The 18,713-nt window shown below is 40.2% G+C and overlaps 1 protein-coding gene across 4 annotated transcripts in view; it reads left to right on the top strand.

The window, feature by feature from the left end:
- The first annotated feature begins 48 nt into the window (after positions 1–48).
- Positions 49–18,713, top strand: part of trim3b (tripartite motif containing 3b) — a 46,746-nt gene continuing 28,081 nt past the window's right edge. For 2 of the 4 annotated variants that reach the window (XM_017489041.3, XM_017489044.3), the window contains exon 1: positions 15,507–15,761. The gene's annotated coding sequence lies outside the window, so the exon portion shown is untranslated. Of the gene's footprint in view, positions 181–2,905; positions 2,974–6,113; positions 6,359–15,506; positions 15,762–18,713 lie in introns of those variants that run through there. The other 2 variants (XM_017489042.3, XM_017489043.3) reach the window with 2 other exon arrangements.

The following is an 18,713-nucleotide window of genomic DNA, read 5'->3' on the forward strand; positions in this document are numbered from 1 at the left end:
TCCATGTGTGTGCGCGTGCGTCAGGGGGTGGAGGCAGACATGAGAAATTTGAGCTACATCAGAGAGGAGCAACTTGAGACGGAAGAATCATTCGAAAAGGTGACTTGGAGGAGTTTTAGGGAAGGACTACAAGAGCGTGTTTGCTCAATTTCTCAGTGTATTACTTTCTATAATTAAAAGGTGAGTAAATTTTGTTTTACATTTTAAAGATTCGTATTTTTAATTATTCATCTTGGTTAATGATCTGTCATAGCGGTTATGCAGTGTTGAGGTGGATGATGTGTTGAAGAGTAGAAAGTTCAAGGAAATAATCAAATGCACATCTAATAAACAACTTCTCTTTAGACCTACCTGAAGATGTCTAATTTGTAACTGTAATGGTTTGGAATGGTTCGTGTATATAGCTGTAATGTATGAATCTTAAAATATTCAATATAAAGGTAATTAAAATGCAATCAATTATTCAACCCCCACTGCAAATTTACAGACTTTCAGCTGTTTGTGATGAACAAATCAAACAACCAATTGAAATAGTTCAATACAACGAATGCTTCAAGTGGTTTCCCCAAATTCAACTGAAAATGCAACTTATAATGATTTCTCCAGTTCCAAAATTATTCAACCCCTTTATGGCAAGCATCTGTTGCAAACGAAATGCATAGCCAGACACCAGCTTCTGGCAGCATTCCTGAGGAATCTTAGCCCATTCCTCATGAGCAATGGCCTCCAGTTCAATAATATTACTGAGTTTGTGTGCTGCAACTGCCTTCTTCAAATCCCACCAGAGATTTTCTATGGGGTTCAAGGAGGTGACTGTGATGGCCCTGTGTGAAACCTGTTTACATTTATTCTGCCTGTAATGATGACTGCATTCTTTACTTATGTCTTGCTGTTAATAAAAGTTGATAAACATTAAAATCAGCATTTTATTATCGTGTTGAAAGGTGAAATTTATTTTTAAAAAATAATAATAATTTACCAAAATAGATTATCATTAGGAGCTATAGATGATTCTGCCGTCTTGAGTCCCAGTCCCAGCTGAAGAGAAGCCACCTATAGCATGCTTCACCTTGGGTATGGTGTTCTTTGGGTGATGCGCTTAGTCCATCTCATCTTTTAGAATTATATATGCCCAAAATATTACCATGACACATTTTGCCATATGGTTTGGGGTGATTTAGATGTATTTGGAGAAGGAGCTCCCATCCAGCCCACACATTATAGAATACCTGCCTAGAATATGAGAGATTATTGTCCTCTGCAGAGTGTGACCAGTACTTGCCGGATATTTATTCAGTTCCTTTAATGTCGCTGTAGGTCTCTTGGCAGCCTCCCTGATAAGCTTTCATCTTGACCTTTTTTTTTTTCTTCTTTTCCCCCCCCTTGATTTTTTCATTTTGGAGGGATGTCCTGTTCTCTATAATGACTGTGGTGCCCCGTTTTCTCCACTTGTTGATTACTGCCTTCAGTGCTCCATGGTATTTCTTAAGTTTTGGAAATTCTTTGTACCCCTCTCTTGATCTCCACATTTTGATCATGGAGGATCAGGGCAGATCATGGCATCACTTTGTTTACTGCTTATGCGTGGACTTTTGAGAGTAGATTTAATTGGCCATACTTATACTCTTAAGTTCATTTTAAATCACAGAAATGTATTTTACTTCACTACAATCGGTGGTGTTCCTCCATTACTGTTAAATGTTTGCTTCAGTAATTATTTTATATCACACTTGAAGTCATAAGTCTTGCGATACGCTGCACTGGTCTCAATCTGAATGCCTCCGCAACAACCACTCACCTTTTTAGCAGCTCAGTCCTGGAAAATAATGACTGAAGAAGCGAGTGTATCGACAAAGGCAGGGGACATGCACGCTAACACACACGCTCTTTCTGTACACACGCTTTCTCTTCTGTTCTGTTCCATAGTCTGTTCTTTTGCCTTGTTTAAATCCTAGATTCAGAGGTCTGGGATGTTGCTTCATCTTGAACCCAGATTTTATATCATGAAAACAGAACAAACAGACCTCCAAGGAGAGGTGTGACTTCAGTAGTCTGAGATTCAGCCCTTTGTTTTAATCAGATCCGAAGTAACTTGTTTTCTCATTGGATACTTTTATTACTCTTACTCAAGGAATTATTAACATTACTTTTACTGTTTCTTGAGTACTTTGTTTGTATAAGTAGTTTTACTTGTACTTTAGTAAAACTTTTTGCTACTCTACCCACCTCTGACCATTTATAAAGATGCCATTCTGACTGTGGTGCATGAGCATCACTGCTATCTGATTGCAAACTGAATGAATTAGGCTTATGTCTCTTGCTATGGCCATAGCTATCCAGCAACTTGATCAATGCAGGATATTCACTGTTTGAGGAAATCACACTTAACTGGCAAGGTTCAACTAGATAGATGAAGTGTTTTTGCGGCAAGTTTTTAAAAAGAAACTTTTTCGGCTAAATATATTAGATATAAAACCTCAATATTGGTCGAAGCCAGACTTTTTTTTATTTATTTATTTTTATTTGCCAGAATTCAGCAACAGCACAGTATGATGGGTGTTCTCAGACCAGAACACACATATTTCTTATGCTACTTATTACAGATTTTGTGCTTGTGAATGAGTTACTTTATTTTCAATTTGCAGACATGCCCCTTTTAACAAAGAAAACAATTTATAGCAAGTGTTATGATGCATCCATTCATCCATTTTCCATACCGGTTATCCTACACAGGGTTGCGGGGGAGCCTGGAACCTACCCCAGAGTACTTGGGGCATGAAACGGAGGACACCCTGAACAAGGGGTCAGCCCGTCACAGGGCACAATCGCACATGCATTCACACACTATGGATAATCTTTTGCTGGTGTCACTGTTTATCATATATGGTGTCTCTTTTGTGCACAGGTCACTGCAAGAGCTTACCAAAGTTTTATTCAAGATATGAGCTTTGACGGAGACATCACAATGGTTTGGTAAGTTCTGCCTTAAAAATTCATTGTGTGAGATTTCTATTTAAAGTAATCTGTGGGTGGCACAATGGATATTTTTGCTCCTTCATAGCTCCAAGGTCCAGTGTTTTGATCCTCAGCTCTGGTTACTATCTATGCAAAGTTCTCTCTATGCTCTCTTGTTCTTCTGTTTCCTCCCACTTTTCAAATCCACTTCCTGGTGGGTGCATTGGCTAATCTAAATTTGCTGCGCGTGTGTTTTTGCTGCCCTGGGATGCACTTCCAGGTTGTATTCCTGCATTGCACCCAGTGTTTCTGGGAAAGTCCTTGGATCCACTGGGACCCTGATCAGGATAAAACCGTTACTAAGGATGAATGTGGGAATAACAATTTGTTCATTTAGCTTTACACATGTCTCAAGAAGTTGGCTAATAGCATTAACCTAATTAATTTTGCATGACCATTTAGCTAAAGAAATGCAATGCATTTTCAATGGAACCCTTGAAAGTGATTAAGAAGTGATGGCTGCAGATCATTTTTTGTAATTATCTTCCTTCCACTGCATGATTCATAGCTAGGCGGAATGAATATAACCTGTTGAGACAAAGCTGAAATTAATCTAGAAGCAATAGAGAATGAAATGCAAGCAAGAGCAAGTTCATGCAGTCTTGGTTGGAGGACATCATTTCCTGTTTGGTAGGAAACTGTATTATGGAAGTAGCTCTGTGAAAAACATTTCCTAAAAGCATTTGTCATGCTATGTTACCATGATTTTGTTGCTTTTTGTTTAGTATCGCACAGTTTTTACAACATAGCCGGATTTTGTTTTGGTGAGGTTGCACTTGCTATCAACAGCACTCTGATAAATTTGGATTTGGTCAAAATTAAGGGTCATGCACTATGTGCTTTAATGTCAACTGTTGGACTTGGTGTTGCTACTTTGAATGTACTTTGATGTTTGAGGCAATTAGTAGAGAATATGTTTTAGAATGAGCATTAATAATTTTTTATACAAATTTTTATGAAAGAATGCATGCCATGTTCTTTCAATGATCATATCTCTAGTATCAATCACTGGTCTAATCAGGTGGAAACACTTTACTTTAAAGTAAGTATGTTGTGTGTGTGTGTGTGTATGTATGTATGTATGTATGTATGTATGTATGTATGTATGTATGTATGTGTGTGTATATATATATATGTGTGTGTGTGTGTGTGTGTGTGTGTGTATATATATATATATATATATATATATATATATATATATATATATATATATATATATAAAACATTTATATAACAGCACTGTTAAAGTCTCAGTGACGTTCTGTTATGGGAAAATATTGCACTTGCTCTTTTAATGGCCCTTCACATATATTTTCCTATAACAGCATGCTTTGTCCGGTTTTATTCCTTAACTGCATTAATTAACATAAACAAACCACAAACATTGGAATTTATTGATGCATTTATTTTGGGCTTTAGTTATATTAAAGGAGGTCATTAAGACACGTTTTTCTAAATAGTAAACTAAATAACCAGCACCTGCATTATCCAGTGTTTATTCCAGCCACAATGATCCACAATGATCAGTGTGAACCAACACACTTATTAATGATTGTTATAATTCATTACTTTAATTATTAATTAACGTGTGGCTGCATTGTGGTTGCCAATATTTACATCCACTGCCAGTGTAACCAACATTTAGTAACATGCTCTAATTAAATTTATGCCCATTTATGTCCACTTATTTTCAGATATATTTTCAGATGATTAAACTGAAAACTTGTACATTATTATGCAAAACTATGAAGGCCACCAGAATGTAGTTATTGACTTGATTTCTTTCGGGACTGTTGTTGGATTCAACTGTACACATCAATGTGCATGACTGAAAGACTGGGAATGTCATAGATTAAGCAAAAACAGCATGATACAGAATGAGTGTAGTATAAAAACAATCCATGGATCTTCTGTTTCATGGCATTTTGAGTCGTAGAGTGGTCTACAGGAGGTAATGTTGGGGAAAATGTGTTGTGGTGTCATTGCTTTTGTGAGAACAGATTCATTCTCAGTCAATCACTGGGTTGTTTGACGTCTCTGTGTGGTAGTTACTGTTGAACATTTACAGGAGAGTAGCAGCTCTGTGCTCTTCTAGCATGGGATTGCTCCTGACTGCAAATAGACAGAGGAGGTAAATATGAGAAACTGGAAGGGAGGGGTGAAAGGGGAGGGGACACGGGACAAGCAGCCATCTGAGCTCTGCTGCACTGGATGCAGTCTCTATGGCAACATACTTTACTCATGCAATCATATTCAAGCATGAGTCTATGCTCCGCCCACTTTCTTCTATCTCCGCACCATCTTCCATTCTTGCTCTTCATTCGCAAAGCCTTGCACTCTGCCCTCATATTGTTTGCTTCCTCTCCACTTATCCCCAGATCCTCATCTGTGCAGCACTGCTCAAATCTTTCCACGCTAGATACAGATGATATTTTTAGCTTGACTTGAAAGTGTTTTAAACAGCCCTTTTCTTTGTCCCATGTTGTTGCTTGTGTACACCAGTGAACCACACATCTTCCCCCATATCAGTGAACACCATTATCTTCCTGTGATTCCTCTATTTCTTCCCGACTATCCCCAAATCCATCCCTCAAAGTCGGAGTATGCATGCTAATAATCGAGCCACCCCTTCAAGGCCTGCTGCAAACAAAAGAGTCTTTCACAACGTGTCTCACATGATCTTCAGTGCTGTCAGCCTTCATCATACAAGGAGAGCCATTTATTTGTCAGGGAATGGGTTTCGCAAGTGTGACTCTTTTGGATGTCACTATGCGATCTAATATTTCATGCCTGGCTTTTCATTGACTCTTATTTGTAAAGATTTGGCCTGTTTGTTTGTGTTTCAGTAGCACACTGACAGAGTTCTCTATACTGCAGTAATGTTTGCTACTAGATGATGAGCCCCCTCTCTCACTCACTCCAGTCTGAGTATCTCTTTGCCATTATGGTTTCTCTGCACCTTGCCTCTGCTTTCCACACCCCCTCCTCACTTCCTCAGAGCCAGTATGCTTCCACCATCGCTCACGCTTCCTCCCTCCCTCCCTCCCTCCCTCCTTCTCTCTCTCTCTCTCTCTCTCTCTCTCTCTCGTTCACTCAAACACACTCATGCTGGCTCACACCCATCTGCTTGCTTCCCTCTACGCTCCTGTTCCTTCAGCTCTTTTCCTCTCTGCTTTTTCTTGCTGTTTTTGTTAGGCTTTTTGAATGCTTCCTGGAATGTGGATGTGTAAGGATGGACAGGACTCCATTCATGTTTGGAAGCCTGTGCTGATACTGCCCTGATCTCTCTTGCTCTCTCTTCTTTTTCCCCCTCCTTCCTCGCTGTCTTTCTGCAAACGCTCACGTGAGTCCTGCACTGGGGAGCTCCCCTGATTTCTCATATATTGTACCACTATGCAGTTATCAATCTCTACTCTTTTTCTCTCATCTCTTCCTCCAGTTAACCTAGTTCTTTTTGTATTTGTATCTGTATTGGACTGAGATGAATAATTTACACAAGTGTCTGGCTTCTAAGCTTACAGTCAGTATGCTTCATCGATACACAGGTGTAACACACATGACCAAAATCCACTTATGTAAGACAACAGAGGGAGAGGCGGTAGAACAGTAGGGTGTATGTGATGCAGTGTTCCTCTTGGAAAACACACTGCACTGCACTCCTCTGGCCCCTTCTGCGATCATGTATGTAGGGTGTGTGTGAAATTCTGCCTGTGGTACTGACGCCAGTGTATTGAGGCAATATTTTCTCCGAGCCTGAAATGCCTTCTTTGAATCACTCTCTGCCAAATAGTTTAATCACAGGCTGTGAATTTGTTAATTTCCATGTATGTGGGTTGTTATATTTTGTATTGCACTCTTTCTGTCTGATGCGCATGTGTGATATGCATGTGTGTGTGTGATTCAGTGCTGTCTAACACAGTATAGTGCACAGGGAACTGTCTGTCTCATGTCATGGCTCCTGTTCAAGAATAGATTCAAATCTGTGGTTTGACATTTAGTTTGGCATCCGTGAATTTATTATATTTTTATTATTTATTTTGCAGCTGATTTTTTGATTCACCCTCTGAAAGAACATTCTTGGTTATTTAATTTTTGTGAATAATATGCACATTTTGGTGGTGATCCTAAATAATTCTCTTTAAACAGTTCATCCAGTCTCATCCAGAAAGTTTGTGACTTTCCTAAAATTGTTAGCTAGTGGGGTTAATCTTTCTTGAATTTAAGTAACTGGTAAAATTGGCACATACCCCTTTTGCAGAAGAACTTACTCAACACAATGGGTGGTGAAGCTCTGCATATAAACTATTGTGTAGTGCAGCCTGAGTGTGTGTCCTGTAAGGGGTTGTGCTGCCAATACTGTAAGAGAAGAGAAATATTAGATGTGGGCCAAGTGTATGATTGACTACTAAACATATAACACTTATTGTGTATATAGTAAAGTTATTGGATATTTATCAGGGTGTGGCTTATGTGTGGTTTTGTTCTAGCTTTTAGTGTGTGTAGCTGTGGCTCAGAAACTCGAGTCGAGTCATAAGACTTTGTCACTTAACCATGTTCTGAAATGGTAGAGGGAAATATTAAAGTGCATGGACACCACAAAAGCAATTTTAAAGTCACTGATTTATTTATTTATTTATTTAATTTAAAAAAATAAAAATAAATACAACCTCCAGTGTAATGGCCTCTGCAGCATGTGGACACGTGAGATCTAGGTAGCTCTTTCAAACTTTGACTAGTACTGAAAATCGCATGCACTATCCCCTGATATTGTGGTTGATTTTGGCATTGTGATACTGTGCTGAGGACAGCAGTAGTATATAAATGGCTATATAATATAAAATTAATTATACCTAATGAACATGGGCTGCATTATTCTGAGTCACCTACAGGCTGTCTTACTGTGTGTGGTGTGTGTGGGCTCATGAACTCATGGCTACTGATTTGTTGACATGGAGTAGTCCAATGCCTGGAGACTGAATTTTTAAACTGTAAAAGCATGGTTTATTTCTTCACGTTGTTTGTGTGTCAGTTACTGATGGTCAAATCCACGTTTAAATGACATTTAAATTCTCTCTGTCTCCACAGCTGAACTTTAGAGCTTGTATGAACCCTGTTGCAATCATTTGATCTTGATTTTCATAGGACTAGCCGGCAGTGTGTAGATGTTAGTGGTTAAGCTGCCATTGCGTAGATATGAATAGGGAAATGCCTGAACCTGCCACAGCTGAAGACTGAACAATTTAACAATTGCAGGGAAGTGGGTTTCACCAGTCAGTAGTTTTAAGGAACTGGTGAACATCTTTTAGCCAAGAATGAAGGAAGGTCCATGTGTTTTGAGTTCTGAACAGTGTTGCTCCAGTGGCCAAAGGAATTACAAGTAAGAATTACAGTGCAGGTCAACATGGAAGGTCGGGGGTTCAAGCCCCAGCACTGCCAAGCTGCCACTGTTGGGCTGTTGAGCAAGGCCCTTGACTCTCTCTGCTCCAGGGGCGCCATATCATGGCTGAACCTGCGCTCTGACCCCAGCTTCCTGACAGGCTGAGGTATATGAAGAAAAGAATCTCACTCTGCTCTAATGTATATGTGACCAATAAAGACTCATCATTATACAGTATTAGATCTGTCAGTATTATTGTCACCTGCAGAACTATTGGCACCTGTCCTGAAAACATGTAAAACCAATAACACATGCAACTAATGATATTTAGCGTTTAAACGCATGGCAAACACTGTATACAGGTAGTTTTATCTTAATACATTAAATTTAATGATTTTTTCTGGTTTCTCTGGTGCCCTCTAGCAGCTGACTGCAGTACAATTTTAACCCTGTACACACTCATGTAAGTAAAATTAAAGCTGTGAAATTCGTCAGACTAACAATTCAAGTTACATATTTTTTTTTCAGCAACTGTATTCTATGAGGTCCCTTCAAATTAATTATCTCGATGTGTTCTACAATCAATAATTTTATTGATTAAGGAGGTTATTAACAGTTAGAACTGATATTCTTGTCAAATGTTTAGTGTTTACAGTATATTTATCTCGGAAGATGTGCATTTTAAAAAGCATGAAATAAATTTTCTGTTAAACAATTTTTTTTTTCTCAGTCTTTGCATGGCAAACAAGTACACAGTGATGCGCGCACACACATTTCAAATTTGTAATATCTGCAATATTATCCACTCCATAAACCCCTTTCCTCTCTGTCTTTGCAATATATCTTGGTGAACAGAACAATTTCGGTTTTGTAGATACACTGTCTGCACTTTCCCTTTGTTTGCAGTGTCCTATGTTTGCAGAAATGCTTTTTCCACCAGCTAGTTTGATCCAAAACAAACCCAATTTAGTGTTAAAACCATGACCCTGGCAACTATGCTGGGTGACAAATGACCATCATTATGAACACCATTATGCTATTCATTAATAATATGCAAATAGGAGATGCACTGTGTGGTGGTGGTGGTGGTATTATGGTTTGTTTTTTTTTTTAACTCATGTCAGTGGTTTGCATCAGTATCCCGTCCTATACTTTCTGTGCTCCAAATAAAACCATATTTCTTTACTAACAAAAGAAATATGTATTTATAGAGCATTTTTAGGGCTGCCGCTCCATATAGCCCACTCACTGTGCACAGGGCGTCTCTCTTCTGCGGTCTCACTAAAATAAGTTTTTGTTTAAAACTGAATCTAAATACAGACACAAATGTTTGTAGCACTATAGAGATACAGATGGTGGCATTGCGTTACACCCCTAATCCTGTGTATCTGTAATGCTGAGACAATCAGTATTGTGTGCTAGTGTTGTGTGATATAACTATAAACATCATATCAGGATACATAAATCAGCCATAACATTAAAACCACTGACTGGTGAAGTGAATAACATTGATTCGCTCGTTACAATGGCACCTGTCAAGGCGTGGGATATATTAGGCAGTAAGTGAACAGTGAGTTCTTGAATTTGATGAGTTGGAAGCAGGACAAATGGGCAAGTGTAAAGATCTGAGCGACTTTGGCAAGGACCAAGTTGTGGTGGTGTGTATGAGGCTGTGTAGCTGTAGACCAGTGTGTCCATGCAGACCCTTATCCAGTGCCTACAATGGGCAAGTGAGCTTCAGAACTGGACCATGGAGCAATGGACGAAGGTGGCCTGGTCTTGATGAATTACTTTTTTTTTTTTTTTTTTTTTTCTCCCCTCTTTCTTTCTTTCTTTACTTCATGGGGATGTAAAAGTGTGCTGAGTGTGTGTGTGTGCATAGCTTACATGGGGAAGAGATGGCACTAGGATGCACTATGCAAAGAAGTCAAGCCACTAGAAGCAGTGTGATGCTCTGGGCAATGTTCTGCTGGGAAACCTTGGGTCCTGGCATTCATGTGGATGTTACTGACACGTACCACCTACCTAAATATTGTTGCATACCAAGTACTCCCCTTCATGGTAATGGTAGTCCCTAATAGCAGTGGCCTCTTTCAGCAAGATAACGCACCCTGTCACACTGCAAAAATTGTTCAGGAATGATTGAATGAAGGAAAGTTCCAGGTGTTGATATGGCCTCCAAATTCTCCAGATCTCAGTCCGATCACATCTGTGGAATGTGCTGGACAAACATGTCCGATCCATGGAGGCCTCAAATTGTAACTTGGAGGACTTAATGGATCCACAGCACACCTTCAGAGGTCTTGTGGAGTCCATGCCAGAGCTGTTCTGGCAGCTCAACAGGGACCTACAAAATATTAGGCAGGTGGTTTTAATGTTATGTCTGATCTGTGGAAGACTGTGTGGGAATCATTACAGTGACAGTAACTGTGAAGTCGTCTGTTTTTGTGTGTATCTCGTACTAAACTGTTTTGTTTCAGAAATTAAAACAAAATCTAAGATAATAAAAGGCAACCTGAGTAAACATGGACCTTAAACAGGTAGTTCATGCTTGAAAACCCGCCAATGTTGCTGAACTAAAGCGGCTCTGCAAAGAAGAGTGGGCCGAAACTCCACCACAGCACTGTGAAGGACTGATCTCCACTTATCAGAAGTGTTTGGTGGCGCAACCAGATTTTAAGTTTAAGGGGGCAGTTACTTTTTCAGGTGTTGACCTTCAATAATAAAAAAAAAACAACCAAAAAAAAAAAACTGTAATGTGTGTTTACTCAGGTTGCCTTTGTTTTATGTTGTATTTTGTTTTAAGATATTTAGTATAAGATGTACAAAAGCAGAAGAAATCAATACTTCTCTACAACACTGTACAATTTTTTTACAGAATGCCTTTTAAAGTTTAAATTGTAAAAATACATGATATTGTCATGTTTTGTTTTACATTAAGGATTGTTGCAGCTGAACTTCACCTGTAACTGTGCACAAATACTCCACCAGTTTGATAGGCAACATGGTGCATGAGCACTGCACCATGATGTAACTCCAGTTTTAGTATTAGCGTAGATCCACTGTACCGTATCACCCTAGAGTGTTTTAGGGCTAATTTATTTCCAATGCACAAATAACTTTCCACCCCTACTTACTTCATTAATTCAGTAGAATATCCCAGCACTATGACAATCTGTGCTTCATGTATACCTCACACTGCATTTCAAGTCCACCCCCACCCCATGTATAGCGAATAATTGAATGCCTCTCTTACTGCGGAGGGTGGATGTCAAATCATCTTCTTTAGTTCATACTGTCTGCCCCAATGTGAACTCACCTCTCTTCCTCCATCTCTATTAACATGTGCATAAAACAAATTTCCCAATTATCCACTCCTGAATTTTAAAATGAGGATGGCCATGCATACTTCATATTCCAACCTGGCAGCTTTGCTGAATACGAGCGACTTTATCCCAGCACACCATCATCTGGCCTGCCATCTGCATGGTGACTCAACATGCCCCTCTGGTAAATAGACAGCCAGCTCACGTGGATTATTTTTACGAGGTCGGGGGGGGGGGATGCATTTTTCTAGACCTGTGGGTTCAGGGTGCACATGGTCACGAGTGAGCCAAGAGCCATGCAGTGGTTTGATGTAATGTCCATGGTGCTGTGCACACACACATGTACACAGTTATTTAAAGAATCAGATTATTTCTGCCTCATATCAACTAGGAATATTCCCACAGAGGGGTAGGAGAAGCAAAAGTAAAGCATTAGAAGACACGTGTGCACACACACGCACCACGAAACCCTGTGCACCATGTGTGAATTTGCTAAGTGAAAGGTCTAACATTTTCAGTGACGATACATGCCATCATGATCATTGATCTGATGCTGAGAAACCATAAAGAGGCATTTGTCAAATTACAGATTGCTGTATGAATTTGTTTGCACCTCTGAAGCTATTCTACACCCGTTTCATACACTGACTAAATATAAACTGTGTTTTACAAATTTGCCCATCTGGTGCAATGCTATAAAACCCTAACATCCTTGATACTGAGTGAGTATGAATCATAAAAGTTAAAAATCACAGATGTGACTTAGATTAGACTTAGATTAACATTCCAATAAGGCCAGTCTCTCTCTCTCTCTCTCTCTCTCTCTCTCTCTCTCTCTCTCTCTCTCTCTCTCTCTCTCTCTCTCTGGGGGCACTCATGTTGAGTCACCTTTCCTTTGCACTATCTTCTTGACAGATTTACATAAAAAGATAAGCCTACAGTCTCTGTCTGAGCAAAGAGGAATGGACTTGTCTTAATTAAATGAGTACATAAGCCGCAGTGACTTGGCAATGGCTGCAAAATTTTTAATGGACTTGCCAAGAAATGACAAGTATCCACATAGATCAAATATTCATCTTCCATGATAATTACAAAAGCCCATGTCTAGGTGAATTATGCATTCTGTCCATGATAAAATGACCTGTAGTTGTCTGATGGTGTGTCCTTGCTTGGGGTCAATGCATTATGGCAGTTGTGTATTTTAATCTAAGGATTAAATGCAATAACAGAGTGAGTCTCCCATCTGAAGCGAGGATTGTTCATGCATTGTCCCTTGTAACAGTGTCAGGTTTTTCAGAAACATGAATCTGCTTGTCTGTGTTTAAAGAAAGATGGTAAATGTTCTGCACTTATATAGTGCTTTTTTTTTAACCTTAGTGGTTCTACAAAACGCTTTACACTGGTTTTCATTCACCCATTCATACAAACTCACTCACCAATGGAAGCAGAGCTGCCATGCAAGGCACTAGGTTGCCATCGGTAGCAACTTGGGGTTCAGTGTCTTACCCAAGGACGCTTTGGCATGTGGGTCGGGAAACGAACCGCCAACCCTATGATTAGTGGACAACCTATCACCTGAGCCACAGCTGCCCAACGTGCATCTTAATTGTCATCACAAACATATTTTTATAGTACTTAATAATCCCTAGACTTTCAGACTCTATCATTGTTTAATTCCCAGATCCGGTGCCACCCAACAGTTGTTGCCAGTGACATCATAGGTTATGTAACTTTCATCACTTGTGCAGTCATGGCAGGTTCTTGCTTGTCTGATCAGGCAAGGGTCTTTAGCCATTCTTTGAAGATAGTGACAGATTCTGCTGTCTGGTTTTAGGTTGGAAGTTCAATTCAATTTCTATTTATCTAGCACTTTTAACAATATTGTCTCAAAGCAGCTTTACAGAAACAAATAAACACAGGATACAGATTGTAAGTGTGTGAATTTATCCCTATTGAGCAAGCTGGTGGCGACGGTGGCCATAAGCGGTGACCAAAAAACTCCATAAGATATGAGGAAGAAACCTTGAGAGGAACCAGACTCAGAAGGGAACCCATCCACATCTGGGTAACAACGGATAGTGTGAAAGTAAACGAAAGTTCATTATGGTTTTAACATGAAGTCTGATTGTTGAACTAGTCCACTGTTCACCAAAAGAGACCTGAGTGCAAAACTGCATGTGGTAATTGCAGTCCCCAGGCCATAGTAGCAACCATAATCCCAGCAACCTCAGCGATAATGTCCATGTGGCATTGAGGTCCAAAACCATTGCCATGGTACTTCAAGCAGTACCATCCTAATCAATCTCCAGGCTATAGCCTGCAGTTGATGAAAGCTCCATCCAGAGGTAGGGCATCAGGATGGATCAGGCAGGTCAGGATCACTGGCATCTCCATATCATCATGGGTGGCTCGACAGAAGGAGAGAGAGAGATTATTAGATATGCTTACTATCCAATGATGGATGACCATGTACTTTGTGTAAAAGAAAGTCTATTCATGGTAAGCTTGAGTAAACAAAAACTAAAGTTAATTCCATCACTTGGCGACAGTCAGTTTGAAGGTTCTGGAAAGGGACCTCATACCTCGCTGAGTAGGCATTACAGCGTGTCGGTCATTACTGATCGCAGGGTGTGGGAGGGAACATAAACCTTAAGAAGAATGTATAGGTAGGGGTGCCATTCCATGCAAGGTCTCATACGTGACCATCAAGGCCTTGAATTTGATGTGGGCCGCTGCAGGGAGCCAGCGGAGGGAGATGAAGAGGGGTGTGACGTGGGTCCTTTTGGGCTGGTTGAAATCAAGGCATGCTGCTGCATTCTGAATCATCTGAAGGGGTTTGGTGGAGCTGGCTGGGAGGACAGGAGTAGTGCATTGCAGTAGTCCAGTTTTGAGATAACAAGCCTGGTCTAGTAGCTGTGTGGCAGGATCCATGATATAGGGTCTGATTTTCATGATACTGTACAGAATGAACCTATAGGACCTATAGAAATGTGGTCTGTAAACTTCAAGTGGTCATTAAAAGTCACTCCGAGGTTTCTGTCTGTCCCGGTTGGCTTGAGTGTGGTTGACGCTAGCTGTGAGGTTGTGGTTGATTGAGGGGCAGGGAGGGATGACGAGGAGCTTTTTTTTTGCCATGTGCATTTAATCATTTCACCTATTAGTGATTTTCAGGTTTATGCTAATTATTATACATTATAGTGAGAATCACTATTATGGGAATGTATTTTTAAAAACCATGAAGATGCCTTTATTTGTCCCATAATCAGCTCAGACCAATTGGACGTGCTGAGGATGATGGTGCAGGAAAGCTTAGTACGCTTCATTGAACTTCAGTGCAGCAGTACATATTTAGCCTCACTGGATTGCCCTGAGATGCTGTACAATGATGTAATGGGAAGACTTTTATTTTCCTGGCACAGTGACCTGTTGTCCAATGCCATTTCTTTCTCATTTCCTTTATCTCTCCAGTTCAAATGTTACACCGGGATTTACACAATCCATTTCTTGTTTACCAGCTAATAAACGGCTATGCTTGTTATGAAATATTTGTCTCACCAGACATTTTTTGGCCAAACTCTCTATATCCTTTTCCCTTATGCTGTCTCACCCCACCCAGTTTGTCAGCAGGCATTGTTAGCCTGTGAGGCAATCCATGCTTTCAGCAGGCTTCTGCTGACTAACCAATGAGGGAAGAGTCCATGCGAAGAGCACTTGGTGTGTGTTCTGTGCCGGCCAATAGAATAGCCTGTGTGGGTTGTGGCTTAAAATCCAGCCTCACGTCAGAGCTGAGCTTCAGTCAGTGTGTGGTGGCTGGAGAAAGCCTGTGTGCACTCAGGCGTGGGTTGGAGAGACTGGGAAAAGGAGGAAGAGAGACACGGAATGAAGGAGAGAAGAAGAGGGAGGGTAAAGAGTTTAGAGTTGAGCTTAGGGGGCGTAGGCAGTGACAGTGACACAGGATCTCATTTTGTTGTCCTGTTAAAGAGCCCAGCTGGAAGACAGGAAACAGGAATGAAACCAGCCTGAGATTTCTCCAACTCTGCTGTGTAAGTGTGTGTGTGTGTGTGTGTGTGTGGGCAGAGTGCAGGACTGAGGTGCTGAAGAATGCCATTGTTGCAGGTCTTTCACAGGGACAGCTGCTGCTTTATAGCCACTAATGACAAGTATTTTTAAAACATTTTCTTCATTGTCATTGAGACCATCCTTCCAACGGTCCTCTCTGTCTCTCTCTAACTTACTGAGGCTTTTGTGAGTCTGTGTGTGTGTGTTCTGTGGTATGTCAGAAGCTAACAATTCATGCACTAGACCATTTAGAATTACATTTCTCTAGTGTAAATAATCCTGTGTATTGAGACTTGCATGTTTGTCAGGTGCATGAACTTTCCCATGTTGGCCATAATCCTTTTGACTATGTAATCACACCATGCCATGTTTTATCCAGACAAGGTCTTGACTCAGTATTTGTTTTAGTACACCTACTTTTCTTAGACCAGTAAATCTGGATGGATAAAAGTCCAACCAAAAGTTATTTCCTGCATGAATATCCTGATTCACTTGAAAATGTCCGCTTACACACTAGTTATAATTTGCCTTTAAGTGGGTTTTATGGGCAGGTCATCTGGGTGTCCTTAATCTCAAACAAATTTAATACCAAGTGCATGCACATGATATTACAGGGTGGAATAATGGGTCAAGTGCTGATTTTTTTTGGTTCATAAACAGTGACCGTATTTTCATTTCATGCCAAGAGTACTGTGTCACAGCCAGCATGACCAGTACAATGCCTTACTTTGCAAACAGTAGTTTTATTTTATTTCAGGAAAGAGTGGGTTCTTTTTGGTTTCAGGTTTACAAATCCTCTTTATGTACCAGGCCAATCCTAATTCTGTCACCAGCACACAGCAATTAAAATCCTATTCTTGAGAATGATGCTGATAGCGATCGTTTAGTTCTCTAAGTACAAAGCCCTTAAATGTCTTTGCTGTAAGTAGTTGTTTAAAACCCATGCAATAAGAGTATTTAGACTTGAGAGAACTTAAATTATACACCTCTTCCCAGTGCCTATTCTAGAAAGCCATCAAAGTATACATGGCCTCTCTCTCAACTTGGTATCTCATGAATCCCAACCATCTACTGGGGTATCTGACCCTGTTTAAGTCCTCTCTAGTGTGAGCCCAGTCTTATTTTAGCCTTGGTATATCATCCCATCAAAACAGATTGATGAAGAATAAGAGGGGGTGTAATGGGGTATGATATCCGCTTTACCATTTGAGGCCCTTCTACCCTCATTAGTCACATGTCTGTCCTGTTCTTGAGGCAGTCTAAATCTTACATGACTGTTTGTGTGTAAAAATAAGGGCTTAATTCCTGTTGCACATTTGGAGACTGTGACAGATGTGCTGACAGAGGTTTGTTTGTAAGCGTGTATGAGAGAAAGACTGTGAGGCATAAATAATAAATCTGCCCATGACCCACTGAGAAATGTAATGGCCCAAACAACAGCTTGTTCTAATGCTTATGCTAAACCTGCACATCTGGATTTAGATAGAAATGCTTTGTTTGTAACATGTCTTATGGGGCAAAGAGGTCAAAGCTTTCAGTGGCTCTCACACTGGGTCCCACACGTTTTTTGAGGGGCTGTTTAAAGATTATTTGGACAGTTGGTGGTTGTAGCATGCAGATGCCCTCATTGAAAGCTTTTCTGAAATGAAAATACCCTCAGTTGTCAGGTTCTACAGATATTTTAAGATTTTCCCTCAAGCAACCTGTAGGGTACTAGACAGAACCTTTTTTTATTTATATATATATATATATATATATATATATATATATATATATTAGTACTTTATCTTTTTCTACCAGTGTTGGGCCTATATTTGTCTTTGCTTCTTTTGATGCTTTCATTCCCTGCCACCTCTGGGCAGGGAGCACACATCACCTGCTGACCTTGAAATGCTGGAGACACTCTGCACACAGGCTAAAGGGGAAAATCAGGGATTTTTCAAGGGTTCATTGGATGGTTTCTGGCTTTAGATTTCTAAAAGTGTATTATTTGGAGCCTTTTCTGAAACAGTATCCCTCTACTTTTACATTTACAGCATTTAGGGGATGGCCTTAATCAGAGCAACTTACAGATGTGCTTTGTACTCTCTAACAGAAATGTATCCTTGTGCTATTACACTAGGCCAGGTATTCTGAATGCCATCAAGTTTAAACCTTGTCAGGGGGAGGTTAGTCCTGCATGAAGTCAAAATAAGTCAAGTGCTTAGTGAGGAGGCAGGTCTTTATTCTTTGTTTGAAGACTTTCAATGACTCCGCTGTTTGGACAGTCCGAGGAAGTTCAATCCACTACTTGGGTGCCAGTATGGAAAAGACTCTTGATGCATGCCTTCCATGTACCTTAAGGGATGGTGGGTCCATTTGAGCCTTTCTAGATGGGGTGTAAAATGTGCCCTGAGGTATGAGGGTGCTGGACCGATTTTGGCTTTGTAAGCAAGCGTGAGTGTTTTAAATCTGATGTGGGTAACTACAGAATACCAGTGGAGGAAATGCAGCAATGCAGTAGTATGGGATAAATTGAAAAATGAAAACAAGTCTTACAGATGCATTCTGATCGGTTGCCAGGGTCGGATGGCATGCAGGGGCAGACCTGCCAGGAGCAAACTACAGGAGACAACCCTCAAGATGACATGGGACTGAACAAGCACCCCCATGTCCTTTGTGTATAGAAATGTTCAGATCTTCTTGATGATATTGTAAGGGAAAAACCTGTTGTTGAATTTTACATGATGCCTATAAGATTCCTTCCAAAGGGTCATAGATTGAACTTTTTTTTTCTTTCCTAAGAGCATTTTAACTATACCTTCTCCAGAGCCCAGTCCATGTTCTTATAACAGGTATTTTGCTCCCACTGAGGGTAAAACTGTGTGCCACTGAAAGTCAGGTAGCAGCAATATACTCTTTTGTGTCATTGACTTGAAAATAAAGTACGTCTTCTT

This window comes from Ictalurus punctatus, chromosome 16 (assembly GCF_001660625.3).
Source record: "Ictalurus punctatus breed USDA103 chromosome 16, Coco_2.0, whole genome shotgun sequence".
Lineage (NCBI taxonomy): Eukaryota > Metazoa > Chordata > Actinopteri > Siluriformes > Ictaluridae > Ictalurus > Ictalurus punctatus.